The sequence below is a fragment of the Lycium barbarum genome, chromosome 1, assembly GCF_019175385.1.
Source record: "Lycium barbarum isolate Lr01 chromosome 1, ASM1917538v2, whole genome shotgun sequence".
Classification (NCBI taxonomy): Eukaryota; Viridiplantae; Streptophyta; class Magnoliopsida; order Solanales; family Solanaceae; genus Lycium; species Lycium barbarum.
In genome coordinates, this window is record NC_083337.1 from 135,102,401 (window position 1) to 135,118,749 (window position 16,349).

General features: G+C 32.9%; 2 long non-coding RNA genes across 2 annotated transcripts; both read right to left on the bottom strand.

Annotated features, from left to right (window-relative positions):
* Window positions 1-881: 881 nt before the first annotated feature.
* LOC132605680 (uncharacterized) lies at window positions 882-3,410 on the bottom strand. Its single transcript, XR_009569415.1, has 3 exons — window positions 3,079-3,410; window positions 2,090-2,156; window positions 882-1,159 (listed from the first exon to the last, which is right to left on the bottom strand). It is a non-coding gene; the product is annotated as an uncharacterized LOC132605680 (long non-coding RNA).
* A 2,742-nt stretch (window positions 3,411-6,152) lies between these two features.
* On the bottom strand, window positions 6,153-8,989 carry LOC132605726 (uncharacterized). Its single transcript, XR_009569420.1, has 2 exons — window positions 8,831-8,989; window positions 6,153-6,613 (listed from the first exon to the last, which is right to left on the bottom strand). It is a non-coding gene; the product is annotated as an uncharacterized LOC132605726 (long non-coding RNA).
* Window positions 8,990-16,349: the final 7,360 nt, after the last annotated feature.

Below are 16,349 nucleotides of genomic sequence, written 5' to 3' on the forward strand. Positions count from 1 at the left end.
TGCCTTCTTCTCCGCTGCCTTGTTATCTTCCTCGATTCTCAACCGGACGATGAGATCTTCCAGTGTCATCTCCTTTCGCTTGTGTTTCAAGTAATTTTTAAAGTCCTTCCATGAAGGAGGCAACTTCTCTATCACTGCCGCAACTTGAAACGCCCCACTAATCACCAAACCTACACCAAACAATATGTAAGTAATAGTGTACTGAATACTTTCGACAAAGGTATTAACTAGATTTATACCTTCAGCGAGGAGATCGTGGATGATAACCTGCAACTCTTGAATTTGAGTAACAACAGACTTGCCATCTACCATTTTGTAGTCCAGAAACTTGGCAGCGATAAACTTCTTTAATCCAGCATCTTCTGTTTTATATTTCTTTTCCAACGCATCCCATAGCTCTTTTGATGTTCCCACATTGCTATAGACGTTGTAAAGATCATCCTCCAGTCCGCTAAAAATATAATTCTTGCACAAAAAATCTGAGTGCTTCCATGCCTCAGTTACAACAAAACGTTCATTCTCAGGTGTTGATTCTGGCAGAACCGGAACGTCCTCCTTAATAAACTTTTGAAGGCTTAAAGTGTCACGACCCAGCCCCGTGGGCCGCGACTGGTGCCCTACTTGGGCACCCAAACGGACATACAAACTAAATCATCATAGCAAAGCTTAACACGGATTTCATATTCATCTTTTTTAAACAGAGTTGGGAACAAATATTATCTTGCGCGATTGCGCGTACAAAACATCATATCAGAATCAAAAGAAGTGGCGGAATGTACATCGCCGAACATATGCACATATCTCAAAAAGCCGGCAAGGCTATCAAATATGTCAAAAACCGACAAGGCTGTCAATTGGCACAACGGCCCAAAACACAGATATCAATGCACGCCGACAAGGCTGCCATAACGAATAGCATCATACAAACACATCGGAACAGAAGTAGGCACACACACCCACAACTACGTCTACAGACCTCTAAACAGACAAACCGAATCATATGGCGGGACAGGACCCCGCCGTACCCCTGAACAAATATATATACATACTCGGCGAACAAATATATATACCAACATATATGCTCTGAAATGAGAAGAGCACTCCAAACAGCAGAAGGGGATGTCCTAAACTGGTGAATCACCAAACTGTGCGTCTGTACCTGCGGGCATGAAATGCAGCCCCCCGAAGAAAGGGGGGTCAGTACGAAATATGTACTGAGTATGCAAAGCAGAATATACAGAAAACAAACCTGAGACATAAACGAAACAGAAGTGCCGAACATAAGTGCAAATCCAATCATATCAAAATGTTTAGTTTCAAACATGTAAGTCATGCATAGGGTACAAAATATGGTCGCCCGCCCGTCGATGGCGCCATAACACAGCATAACACTAGAAAGTTTCAAATCTCCGTAACCCCGTCACGTATCACATCACTGCATAACGCCATACACAGCATGGCACCAAATATAAGTGGAACCCGACCCTCTTTTGCAAGTAGCTCGGTGAACCATAAACACAGCATAACTCCGGAGTATAACAAAGTGCGCACGACAACAGAACCGGCCCGGGACTCGGCGAAAGGAATAACAGAATGCACGAATAGAATCGTGAGTAGTCATATGCATAAAATCATTTTCATAAATTCAAACATAAGCAAAATGGTCATATTTGAAAATCGAAATAATGGTTATACTAATCTTTCAAAAGTTCCCGAATTACATAAAGGGAAGTCACGGGACCCACGGACGGGAATTTACCCAAGTCGGGCCCGCTTACGGAAAACATACTCATTATACATAATGCAAACTCTTATAAAAATATTGGAGCAATCCGAGCATTCATACGAAAGATATGACATTCCAAATTTACGAATTCTTTAAAGTGAAAACCCTTTGGGTGCAAAGTTCGGAGAACAATTATTTCGAATACATAAAGATTCATATTTCATCAAATCATGCATAAGAATGCCAAAGAACATATACGGATCATAACATGCTCGGATGTCGGATTTGGAATTTCCTTAAGGCTCTAATTTAGCCTATGAAAAACTAAGACATGCCAAAAAGAAAGGAAGTTGCCTTACATACCTCGTACGCACTCCAAGATGGCCAATCTAAAGTAAATATCCAATCTACGCCTCGGGCTCCCCAAGGTCTACAAATACGCCAAAGAATACCAAACATTAGCTAAGGGCACTTAAGCCATTCTTTCCAACTAATCATTAAATTCTACAGAAAATTCGACAGCACTTCCCCTGTAAATAGGCCATCCCGAGAATTTATCTCGCTTAAAATCAACAACAACAACCACAATAACCAACCTAGTAACATTGATAATCAATTCGAAAGGCAAAACAACATTAATAGCTCTCTTTTACATCTTTCAACAACCTTCCAAACATTCGATTCAACGGCTTACTTTCAAGCCACGATATCGTTCGTACATTCGATTATTAACCCGAATCCTTTCCCACAATATTAGAGGACTTCTAAACCATTCACATAATTTTTCCAATGATCCCAATTTTTTTTTTTTTTCTCCAAGCTGGCCGAAACCAGTCCTTAACCGAGCAGCCCCTTTTTTTCATTTTTCCTCATTTTCAAGTCATGTTTTGTATCAACAATTCACAATATAACGATATACTTTCTCATAAAATGTACAAATTACGTCAAACGCACAACAAGCCTCAAAACAGCCCGCATAATCACAACATCAATTTCGGGCATTAAACTCTCATTTCCAACATAAAAGTCACCACAATAACCATTACGACGCTAAGCGATATTAATTCATTCTTTGACAAACATTTGGGACCATATATACGGCCACACCCACCTTTGTACATATAGATGGTTCTAATTTATTTCTTCACTCTACAACAATCAAATACGCTACAAACAATTAATTCATCAATTCAATCACAACACCCATTTACACAATCACACCCACATTACACGGCTAACACACCCATCACACAACCCAACTCCAACATTCCATATTTCATGATTTTCACCCATATTAACATACTACAATATGCATAAAACCTTTATAACACAAAAACAAGATTAGAACTCACCTTTCTTCTTCAATCCCCCAATAGGCTAGGGTTTGCAAATGGGCAAAATAAATGGTTGGATGACCCAAACGATACTTCCACGCCACTTAGGGACCTCAATATAGTGGGTTTGAACCAAAGAATTAATTTTTAGAAGGCTTGAAGTGGAGTTGGTTTTTCTCCACCCTTGGCCGTGAGCTTCATGGTGAAGCTCTTCAACTTGGCTTTATTTCTTTCTAAGTGTTAAGTGAGGAAAGATGAATTAGAAGTCTTCTTTTAAGGCTCCACAAAATATCTCTATGTCCTTGGCCCACACAATGTGTTGGACCAATTAAAATTGGCCACACAATGTGTGGGACCTTTTTGTGGACCACACGGCTACAAGGCCATTTTTGGGCAAGATTTTTAATTCCAATTTTATAAATTGTGGTCCCAATTTTCCCTAAGTGTTCAATGCCAACAATTTCATATATAACTTATGTCTCAAAATAAAATCAAATGGTCAAAAGTCCCGACTTCAAATCCCGGAATAGTCTTGGCCTTAAATTATCATAGTTAATTCGGGTTGTCCCAATGTATAAAAATACGGGACGTAACATAAAGTAGTTAAATAGAAGAACATCTTTTGTTGCCATCGTTTGAAATCAATCCCGGTGAATTTTCCGGGCTTCTCTGCCGGAGCCGGTGTTGGTGCATTACGACTGGAGGACGCAGCATTGCTCGTAGAACCAACCACGGGGGCTGGTATGGCAGTAGCATTCAAATTTGGAGTTTGGTCTCCCATTTCTGTCGCAGGAAACAACAGAAAAATTTAATAAACAGTGAATCAGTTTAAATTCAAAAAAATAAAAAAAATCTTCGAACTGAATCTATTTTGACAGCAACAAATATAATACACAACGGTGAAGATTTTATTTCTTCAAACCGAATCAAGTTTACACAAAACAGATTTAAAAACTTCAAACAGAATGTAGAAAACTGTATGTTGTATACTTGATGAAGTTTTTATATCTTCGAATCAAGTATCCAAATGAGTAGAAAGTTCTGAAAACTTTAATCTCAACCGGAGTAGAAAATCAGAAGATTTTAGTCTCCAAACAACATACAAGTTCGTTACATGCAAACAACAAAGATACAGGTTCGTTTTATTTTGCACTGTTTTATGTTAAAGAAAACCCCTTGTTTTTTTCCTATAACGTTCTGTAATCGTTAAACAACAACAAATGAACACAGAAATAATTCATAAATTCCTTAAGCTTGTTAATCCCGCATGTTCGGAACTGTAGGAAACCAGAACCAGAAACTGGAACAAACCAGTAAGTAGAAAACGAAAACAGAAACTGTGTGGAAAAATTAAGAAATATCCGAGACCGCAGAATTCACGAGGTTACGGATTATTTCCTCCCAGGATAAAACGGATATACCTGTCGCAGGAGTGGCGGTACCTCAAACGCCTACGACTTCGCCGAACTCAAATTTGGCAACGAAACACACTAAGACTCGATAGTTTATTTCTGGAGAAAGAATGCAGAATTTGCAATGCAAGGAAAATATTTTTTTCAGTAGTCGAAAATTGAGGCATTGCCTCAGTTTATATAGCCTTGAACATGCCTGTTCAAAATAGGCTTGGTGGCTGTTCGGAAATCCGAAGCCGAAGCTGAGCCGAGCGACGACGACGGCGGCGCGAGGGGAGTCCCTCTTCACAACCCTTTAAGAGCTAGAGGAAGTGCTTTCTAATATAAGCACATAACTTTTCCTTTCTACCACCAATGTGGTACAAAGCTCCTTTTTCAAAGGAACTTTGCTTTGAACTTCATTTTCCTTCCATTATCTTTTTCCCTCCATTTCTCATTCACACCAACTTAGCTAGCTTCAATCATTAACTAGCTTTAACAACCGTATGCTCTCGCCATACACAGAAATAACCTTGTCCTCTCCGCTAGTTAATCTATGGACAACCTTTTACGGTTTTAACGAATTTAAGAATAAGAATAACTTATATGGTTTTTTTTTAAAATAGAGATCTCCAAGTTCGCAGGTGCATGAGTGATCATTTTCTCAGCTTACTCGTATGCATGTTTAGAGGCCTGGTTAGTTGGAAGGACCCCAACTCAAGTGGTCTAACGGAAATCACAGGCCTTGCCCTTATTTAGATTCCATAGAGTGAAAAGTCTGTTTAAAGTGGACTCTCCGGTTGAATTTTACAGGGAGGTTCTATCTCGTATTCTCTGGTGTTTCGTTTTCTTTCCTCGAGGGGATGCAGAAATAATGTTTTGTTTTTTCTTTTATTTAATTAACTAGCAAGATGATAATTATGGATGCTACTTCTATTTTTTTTTTTTCAGACAGATGCTGCGCATAACATGTCAAGCAGCCAAATATTCTGATGACAATGCATCTGTTCGTGTCACGAGCCTGTGACCAGCTACAGTTGTACATACTGTTAATAGACGATATTCTGGATATGTGGAGCATGCATGATGAATTGTTTATTAATGTCGTCTTCGAAAGTTAACTGAATGAAAACAACAAATAGGATCGTGCCGCCTTCTAAGTGATGGTCTGTGTCTTCTGTATTTTGTTTTTCTGTCTTCTGTATCTGTTGGTTCTATTTACTAAACAAAAACGTACCCTCTTCATGCTAGGAAATGTTAGTTTGGACTCGGACTTGCGTCAAATCTCCATAACTCTTCCTCTCATGTTTCAAAAGGAATGTGCACTGAAATGGTAATATACCTACAAAAGCTTGCTACTTTCCCACGTTTATGACAGCTGAATTACTATACTGAAGCACTCAAAAGTCTGTAGTGTCAAGTCGTTTTAAAAGGTAGTTACGCATAATTATCCATGATATGCGGAATTTTTAACTTGAATAAAGCAAATAAATTGATATGGAGTGTAAAAATATACTGATACTAGTAAATATGCCCGTGCTTTGCGTGGTCATTAGAGCAAATCAAAATGAGGCTAAATAATTATTGTTTTAATGTTCTTACCTCTACTTAACCATAACACTATAAATTCTTTTAATTATATACTCAAGCTTAACACCAAATGAAAAAAAAAAAAAAAAAAAAAAAGTTCAGCTCAACAAATTATGGTATCAAACACAATCATTAGTGAGTTAACAAAAGTTTCAATAACAAAGCCAAATACCATCGACTAAGTGCCAAATACCATCGACTAAGTGCTAGTTATTCTTACAGAGGCGGCCTTAGTAATATCTTCTCATAAAATCAATAGATTCTACCATACACTCATGAAAAAGAATCTGCATATATACTATCACAATAAAATGTTATTTACACCAGAGATCTAATAAACTAATACACGTGAACTTCTAAGACTGTACAGTAGTAGACTTCCCTTTAGAAAAACATTTAGTTTCTCCCATTCCACAAACCCCTTGCAATGCATACTCACACTCTTCCAAATGCTTTTCAGTTTCTTCAGAGACTGACATTCCTCCCAGCCGCAAAGTAGGTCTTTCGAGAGTTGAACATCCATCCAACTTGATCTAAAAGCATGTTGAATAGTTTTCACAACTGACTTGCAACTGTACAGAAGAGAAAAAACGGTATTTCCAAAAGTAAAGTTCTCACAACAGTATAACACTCATATCACATACAAAATTATCTTTTAAAGTTAATAGGGGAGCTCCACATCAATCTTCCACTCTTTACCTAATACTTCAAAAACAAACAATGAAAAAGATAGAGCAGCTTTTTATGGATATGGGTGGGAGTTCTTGAAGAGCTTTTGGCTGCTTCAAGTGAAGTGGCTTACCCTGTTTCAATTATGAAATATAACTATTGTATTTATATTGGACAGAGCTAAAATTACTCTGTTTAATGTCCTTGTATATTTAAATGAAAGTACAAGTTTAATTACGTGGATTTTGGGTGTGGGGAGTTTTGGTTTGAGTAAAGATTAAGTGGAGGTGTGCAGAAGCAAGAAAGGAACATTGTGTGAAATTAAGTGAAGAGTATTGCTTTATGAGTATGTCGTTATAGACTTATAGCTCAGAGTAAAAGACTACACAGTGTCTTACTATTTTCACTTTCACCCCGGGATATTAAAACTTAAACCTAAAAGGTTCATCCCACTTCAATCAAATAAAATAAAGTCGAAATGTAATGATCTTCTAAGTCACAATAGAAGGCGTGAAAATAGTGCAGGTTCATTCTTGAACTAATAATCACCATAAGAAAAAGAAAGTGAAAACTGGAAGCTAAAAAAGAGAGAAGCACAACATTTGAGCACAGAAAGTAGCACAAATGGTGTCAGCCAAATCTATAGTTTCAATTGTCCTCTAATAGTAGTATTTAGCAATAACATCAGAAAGCAACAGTAAAGAGTCAAACATAAAATGTTTCTTTGGACGAAACATCAAATAGCGTCCAATCAGAAGCTAGCAAGAGAGAGGAATGCTAAATTAGATGGACTAAGGAAGTGACTGTTGAGTTTTCTTTATAACACATATAGACCTCCGACATAGGGCTAGTCTAACACACATTACGCAAATTACAACCATACAGATATAACATGTACCTTAACCTATAGATATTTCCAATACTGTAAACAAAAGTAAGCAGAAAATCAGTTAGTAATTACATTTGGAATAGGCTATATTAGTCGTTGGATAGAAGTACAGTGTGTCTAATCTGGAGGTTTGTTATTACTCCGCAGGTAGAGTTTCTAAGTTAGGCAATCTAACTATATATGTTGTAAGTAAATAATTCAAAGTAACATAGTTTATAATGCAACTAATGTTAAAATACAACTACATGAATACCCGTGCTATGTATTTATAAAGCAAATTACGCAAAATGCTCTTAAGCCAAAACGTTCAATGAATTGAGCTCAATGGCCATAAAGCACCAACCAACACACGAGATGTAAGTTTCTTCATTTCTACAAGAATTTCATGTTGCGTTCCACTGTAATCTAAATAATATCACTACATAAAAAATAAAAGAGATGAGACTAATCAAAATGGATTTAAGTTTAACTTTATAGTTATTCATTATTTAAAAATCAACGTACCTGTATAATTGAACTCAACTATTTGGATTGATTGAATAAAAAAAATTCAAAGGCTCCAGTAGAGGTGAAATTTTTTCCGCATGGAATAGAAGTAATAGATTACTGAGGTCATTAAGTTTGAAAAGAAATATATAGACAAATACCAAACAGACTGCGGTTTTTTTTAAATCTCGAGCAACAGATTGATACAACTTTTTAATTCTAGTGAAAAAGAAATTCAGGGACAAATCCAAACTTTTATACATTTTTGTTTACGCTCCTGCAACAGATTGGAACAACTTTTCCTTTACCACTATTCCTTTTGGGTCTTTGCTTTTGCTAGATCAAATGGCGGTGTTGAAGGCCTGAAACTTTTGTCTCTCAGAATCAAACAGAAAAGTCCGACTGAAGTTGAAACTAAAACTAAATCCTCCAAGAGTAAGAACGAAATTTATGCATATTTCGTCGTTTAAGTTCAATTGAATAGCGCAAAGGGGCAACCAAATAGCAAAAATATGCAAATCTGATTGCTACAATTAACCTAAAGTCAAAGGAAAAACATAGACTATATAGAATGTGAAGATAAAAAGATAGAAAGAAAATTTTAAAAACACAAAGTCAAAGAAAGCCTACAAATCTGGGAAAATCAGGAAGCTGGAGAACAGATGCGTGAAAGGTAATCTTGATTTCTTAAAAATAGATATATCAAAGAAAACCTAAGAATCTAAAAAGAGAAAAAGGAGAATACCTTGGGCAACAGAAAGATAAAAGAGAAAGAAGAGAATGGAAGGAAGAAGGGGGTGAGCGAAAGCGTTGTAATGGAAGAAGAAGAGGTAGCGAAGCCATGTGTGGGAAAAATAAAGAGAAAACGACGCGGGTAAGTGACTTTTGATTTTCTATAACATAACTAAATAGGGAAAATAGGAGTTAAGCCAAAAATATGAGAAAAAAGAAAAAATGTGGATGAGAGGTGATATCCTGCTTTTATATATTTATATTGTATAGATTATAGGGTTTTTTTCTTTTTCTTTTTCTTTTTTGTTTTCAATGAGTTTAAGTTGAATCCTTCCTTAATATAACCATTTTGTTTATGCATAGTATGGGAATGTCCCAAGTCAACAATCTTTAGATATCCTACCAAAATCCAACTTTATAAGTTTTATTCAAATTTTCTCTCGTTCAATTCTTTTTGTTCCATACACCAATTCAAAAATAACGAAGAGTTATAATCCTTTTCCAATCATGTAGGTTGCGTTCAATAATGCCTGAAGAAGGTTACAAGCTAAAATCCGCTTTTATTAGGATTTATAGAACTCAAGGTGTGGAATTTGGCAAACCAAACTTACCGGAAGGATACTTTGGACGACAAAAGAGAAATATATTTGTATTTGTACTATATAGAATAGTGAGTTCCAAACTCACTTTTCGTCGTCCGTTTCCACAATTTAATAAAAAAAATTATGAGCCCCACCCATATATCTTAAACAATAATAATACTAAAAAAAAAAATTGTGGGCCCCATAATTTTAATATATATATATATCCATTCCAATTTTAAAAAAAAATTGTGGGCCCCCTAATTCTAATATATATATATATATAAAATAAAGTTTTAGATACGGAGCACAAACTATAATATTATATTAATCGTGTTTTGAACATAATATATGTATATATATTATATGCATAAAAATAGTACAAACTAATAATGTCAAAAAAAAAAAAAAACTGCACCCCATAAAGGGTGGACCTCATACTAAACAACATCAAGCAATATTAAAAAAAAAGACAAAAAAAAAGTGAAACTCATCATCTCCAAACTGCACCCCATAAAGGGTGGACCTCATACTAAACAACATCAAGCAATATTAAAAAAAAAAAAAAAAAAAGACAAAACAAAAGTGAAACCCATCATCTCCAAACTCACTGTAGAAAAAAAGTGCTCATATTAAACAACATCAAGCAATATTAAAAAAAAATACAAAAAAAAGTGGAACCCACCATCTCCAAACACACTGTAAAAAAAAAGTGAACCCCATATTAACAAAATCAAGCAATATCAAAAAAAAAAAGTGAACCCCATATTAAAAAAAAAACTAATGTAAAAAAAAAAAGTGCAGACTTTGTATTCGTAGTAAACACTAATATAATAAAATTTTAAATACGGAACACAAACTACAATGTTATACTAATCGTGTTTTGAACATAGTATCCCATATTGACAAAATCAAGCGATATATAAAAAAAAAAAAATTAGCCCAACCGGCGCTTCTTAATAGTAGAAATATAATAAAGTTTTAAATACGGAGCACAAACTACAATGTTATATTAATCGTGTTTTGAACATAGTATCCCATATTGACAACATCAAGCAATATATATATATATAAAAAAAAAAAAGGTGAATTCCATATTAAAAAAACAAACAATGTCAAAAAAAATTGCAAAAAAATTGTGGGTCCCATAATTCTAATATGAATATATATATATATATATATATATATATATATATATATATATATATATATATATATATATATATAATAAAGTTTTATATACGGAGCACAAACTACAATGTTATATTAATCGTGTTTTGAACATAGTATATGTATATAGATTATATGCATAAAAATAGTACAAACTAATAATATCAAAAAAAAACTGCACCCCATAAAGGGTGGATCTCATACTAAACAACATCAAGCAATATTAAAAAAATAAAAAAATAAAAAAAAAAAAAAAGTGGAACCCACCATCTCCAAACTCACTGTAAGACAAGTGAGGGATGGCTCAGTGGTTAAGCACCTCCACCCACGACCGGTAGGTCCTGGGTTCGAGTCACACTGGAGGGGAAGTGTGGAAACACTATAAATCCTCCTAAATGGGGTGGGGAAAAAAAAACTCACTGTAAAAAAAAAGTGGACCTCATATTAATAAAATCAAGCAATATAAAAAAAAGTGAACCTCATATTAAAAAAAAAACTAATGTAAAAAAAAAAGTGTAGACTTTGTATTCGTAGTAAACACTAATATACTAAAGTTTTAAATACGGAGTACAAACTACAAGGTTATATTAATCGTATATATATATATATATATATATATATATATATATATATATATATATATATATATATATATATATATATATATATATATATATGCATAAAAATAGTGCAAATTAATAATGTTAAAAAAAAAAGTGCGCTTCATATTAAAAAATCAAACAATATTCATGTAATTTTCAAAGTATCTCATTAAGTCAATAATGATTTATTCATTGCCACGTGCGTATCAATCCATTAGTTGGAGCAAATGAAATTACTTTCCTTCAAAAAGTTAAGTAGTCAAATATTTATATTTTAAAATAAGATAGAACTTAATTACTTTTTTTTTTTTTTAGTCTAATAAATGTGAAAAGAGATTAATGTCGTAAAAAAAATATATAAAAGGAGATCAAATAATGAATAAGGTAAATTAGTCAAATTATAATTCTAATCGACGTTTTCTTAAAAAACCATCCAAAAGACAACATGACAAGTAAAATGAGCTAAACCGAGAATATTTACCAAAAAATAAAAAATAGTATTTCTTCGTTTAAATAGAAAATCAATTTCTACTTTGTTTCGTTTTAAACATGTAAAATTAATTTAATAATTGGAATTAGACTAATCCAAATCAAAATTTGATAAAAAATAATAAGTATTTTACACCTTTAAATTAATCAAATTAAAATTGAAAGTATTAACTGATGCTTAAATATTGTTATTGTTTTATCTCAAAGAGAAAAAAATAGTTTCCTTTTAAACAAATCTTCTCCTTTAAAAAATATTAATAAATTTGCCGATTTTGTATTCGTAGCAAACATTAATATAATAAAATTTTAGATACGGAGCACAAACTACAATATTATATTAATCGTGTTTTGAACATAATATATACTATATATATATATATATATATATAATCACTATTCAAATACAATTACATATACATAGATGCATTATAATCTAAAGTGTTGGGCCCGTGCACAGCACGGGCATAGTCCGTCTAGTTGAAACATAATGAGTTTACGTTGATTATTAGACTTACATTTGCACTTGAAGGAGATGCATTATATCACATATACAAGCTATTTCAAAATTAGAGATACTTAGCAAAAGCGAAAGACCCCTAACATAATTCGAATGAAGGTTGACTGCTGAGCCCACTCTGACCTCGCGGGGTGTTTTTGACTGGTTTGCTATCCAGTTTCAGCTAAAGCAACACACTGAAGGTCAATACACAGTAACTTTCAAATGATTCTTGACCTGACGCAGTTTCCTCTTTCTGTTCTTGTTTCTGACAAGTGACAACTTTATGTTTTCTTACTTTTGGTCTTGTTAACTATTTAATTTGTGCTAGTTCGAAAACCAAAACTACACATTTGATTGTTAAAAGTTAAATATGCTAAGTCGAATAATATATGGGAAAATTAAAATTAAACAGTAAATTCATCACGAAAGAAAAACCTATTTTCTGATTTTATAATTATAATAGGCTCCCTGTAGAGTAATAATTATAGTAGAATAAGAAAAAGGAAGACCAAAACAAAGGAAATGAACATATTTTCAAAATTCCCAATAGCGATATATGTGTCTATCCATCACTTGAGCTTTTGGTCTCATCATGTACTAACCCCATTACTATATATTTTGCATGTAGTTCTTGTCTACTTATTTTCTGCCTTTCTGGAACATAGAGGAGTCGTCCTTAATTTGATTAAAGTATACAACAAAGCACATCAGAAGAATAACTTTTGTTTATCGATCAAATTGAAAGTTTTCGAGTAAGTTCAATCTAACTGTAAAAAAAATGGAATCGTAAGGTATTATGCTATTCCTTTATTTATTCTCATTCTCTTTTTTTTTTTTTTTTTTTTTTTTTTTGTTATTAGTCCAACCAAACTTTATTTCCATGTTTTTTTCCCTCATGGAAATATATATTCCTTTATTTTTGTTATTAATAAAATAGTCAATTGACCATAAGAGTTACAATTCTAAAATATTATCCATGCAGAAAGTACTTTGCCGAATGACTTCTCTGGCTCTCTAACTAGAAAATTAAATAAACATACTAAACAAGCTGAGCTACAATAAATCGACATCCTATACTAGAAAAGAAAACAGGAGTACAATACTTGAAACAAAATTCACTGCACGCGATACTTTATAGATTGGGCTCCTCTCCATTTATCTTCTCTCTATTTTCCCCAAATTCTACTTGAATTAGAGACACATAGCATGGATTATAATTAATGGTAAAGATTTAATTGACTAAAGCAAGATCCTAACTATGATTTACATAATTAATAACTTATCCATAAATATATTAAATTATTTTCTCTCTCTTAGCTTCCTATTTTACTTTTCCTACGCAGTAAAATATCTTTTCTCCTTTACCCGATTATTTTTCCCACTTAATTTTTTTCCCTACGCAGAAATAGACCCCATTATTCAGTTGGTGATATTTTCCATTTTTTTCAATTATAATGCTTACTAATTCACATAATATAGACCTCATTATTCAATTGGTAATTGCATATTTCTGAAAGAGTTGTTTATATTCCGGAAAATACCACCATTAAAGAGTTGTCGTAATTGAAAAAAAAAACGAAATATTAAAATAGGAAGAGAGAGAAAATATTTTAATATATTATGAATAAGTTATTAATTATATAAATCATGGTTAGAGAGTCTTACTTTAATCAATTAAATCTTAGCCATTAGTTGTAATCCATGCCATGTATCTCTAATCTATATAAAACTTGGAGGAAATGGAGAGAAGCCCAATCCATACTTTATCATCCCATTTCCCATGCTAACAAGACAGTTTTAAATTATTGATGTTCTAGTAGATATGGCTCAGAAGAGAGAATTAATAGTAATATCGTCCAATCTTTACACATGATAATTAACTTTAATCCATTGGTAAAAGTAGTAGAAGTAATAGTTTCAGCAGACACAGGTTTTTCTAATGAACTGAGATTGACAATCATAATAGTGTGATGCAACGGACCCTAGGATATAATTACATGCTAATATTATTTGGAAGCGCCACTGGCCCCACCTTAGTATAAGTGTAAACTGTGCATATCTAATTCGTCACCTTTTACTACCATCTTTCTCTATCGCCGTTGGATATCAACCTAATAGATACTTATTAAATAAACTAGATGGCCTATGCCCGCTGCGCATGGATCCAACACTTCGGATTATAGTGTATCTATGTATATATAGTTGTGTTTAGATAGTGATAATATATATATATATATATATATATATATATATATATATATATATATATATATACACACACACACTATGTTCCAAATACGATTAATATAACATTGTAGTTTGTGCTCCGCATCTAAAACTTTATTATATTCGTGTTTGTTACGAAAATTTATTAATACTTTTTAAAAGAGAAGACTTGTTTAAAAGAAAACTATTTTCCTCTCTTTGAGATAAAATAATAGCAATATTTAAGCATCAGTTGATACTTTCAATTTTAATTCGATTAATTTAAAGATATAAAATACTTATTATTTTTTATCAACTTTTGATTTGGATAATTTTAATTCAAATTATTAAATTAATTTTACATGTTTAAAACGAAACAAAGTAGAAATTGATTTCTATTTAAATGAAGAAATGCTATTTTTTAATTTTTGGTAAATATTCTCAGTTTAGCTCATTTTACTTGTCATGTTGTCTTTTGCATGGTTTTTTAAGGAAATGTGAATTAGAATTATTCATTTGATATTAATCTCTTTTCACATTTATTAAAGTAAGAATAAAAATAAAAAAGTAATTAAATTGTATTTTATTTTTTAAATATATATATTTTAAGTATATTTAGTTTAGTAAACATAACAAATAAATGACATGGCGGAATAGCAAATACAGCAATTAAATATTTTTAAGAAAAGTAATAATATGGGGTCCATGTTTTTTGTTGTGCAATAATTTCATTTGCTCCCACTAATGGGTTAATATGCATGTGGTAATGAATCCACTATTATTGACTTGATGGGGATACTTTGGGAATTACATGAATATGTTATATCCCGTGTTTTTGCGCATTTGAAAAAAAATTAAAATTTCGAAAATTAGTTTCGGGAATTACAAAACAAGAATTCTAACGAATTGGGCTCAACAAAAATTGAAAGGAAATTGAGGCCCAAGTTCAAGGGTGGCCGGCTATGTGCCTTAAGTCCAAGCCCACATGAATGGTCATGTGCTTAACCTAAAGTCTTCTTCTTCTTGGATTCTTAGTAAACTCAAGACGCTCTCCGACATGATATAATTGGTATAGCGAGAGAGCAACGTTGCGGCAAGATTGAAGTTAAAGGAAGAGGTAAGAATTGATTCCTTTAAGTTATGTTATGAAGACTTATTTATGTTGTAGTGTATGGAAATGGGTAGAATTTGTGGGGAAATGGAAGTTTGTTTGGTGGGTGTGTATGTATGTATATGGCCGAATATATGTGGGTGTGGGTAGTTAAGGATTCTATTCTTTTGTGTTATGGAATAAGCATATATGTTGAAACGATTGGAATTAGATGAGAATTTTAGAGTTGTGATGTGGGTGTGTGAAGCCGTGTGTGTGTGTGTGTGTGTGGTAACATGGTCGTGAGCCACGGTGTGGTGGAGGGAGGTTGGAGTGAAGTTTATTTAGTTGGTTAGTTGCGTTGTTATGGTATGTATGACGTAAATAAAAGTTTAACGATTTGAGTTAGCATGGAAATTGATTGTATGTTGTTGTGGGAAATTATGTGATTTTTATATGATCTTTATATAATTGCGAAAGTAAGATGTTAGAATGTGAGTTATTGTTATTGATATTGAATTATAAAGAAGACAATGTGACTTGGTGGTTTTATTAAAAATTGTGGAGATTTTGGATGGAATATGGAATTAGCGGGAATGCTTGAATCTATGAGCATTGCTTCGAATGTTATTGAATTATGTTTGAATGACTTTGAATTAGCAAATGAATATGGAAATGTTGATATTAGTTTGAAATTGTGGAGTTGGAATGGAAGTTGTTGAATTATGTAGAAAGGAAGAATAGTTATGTTATAATGTATTTTGTGATGATTGTTGATGTTGTTGGTATTGTGGTGTTGTTGTTGTTGATATTTTTGGCCGAGCAAATTCTCGGGATGTTGAATTTATAGGGGAGGTGCTGCCGAAATTTCGGTAGACAAATATGAATTTAAGTTG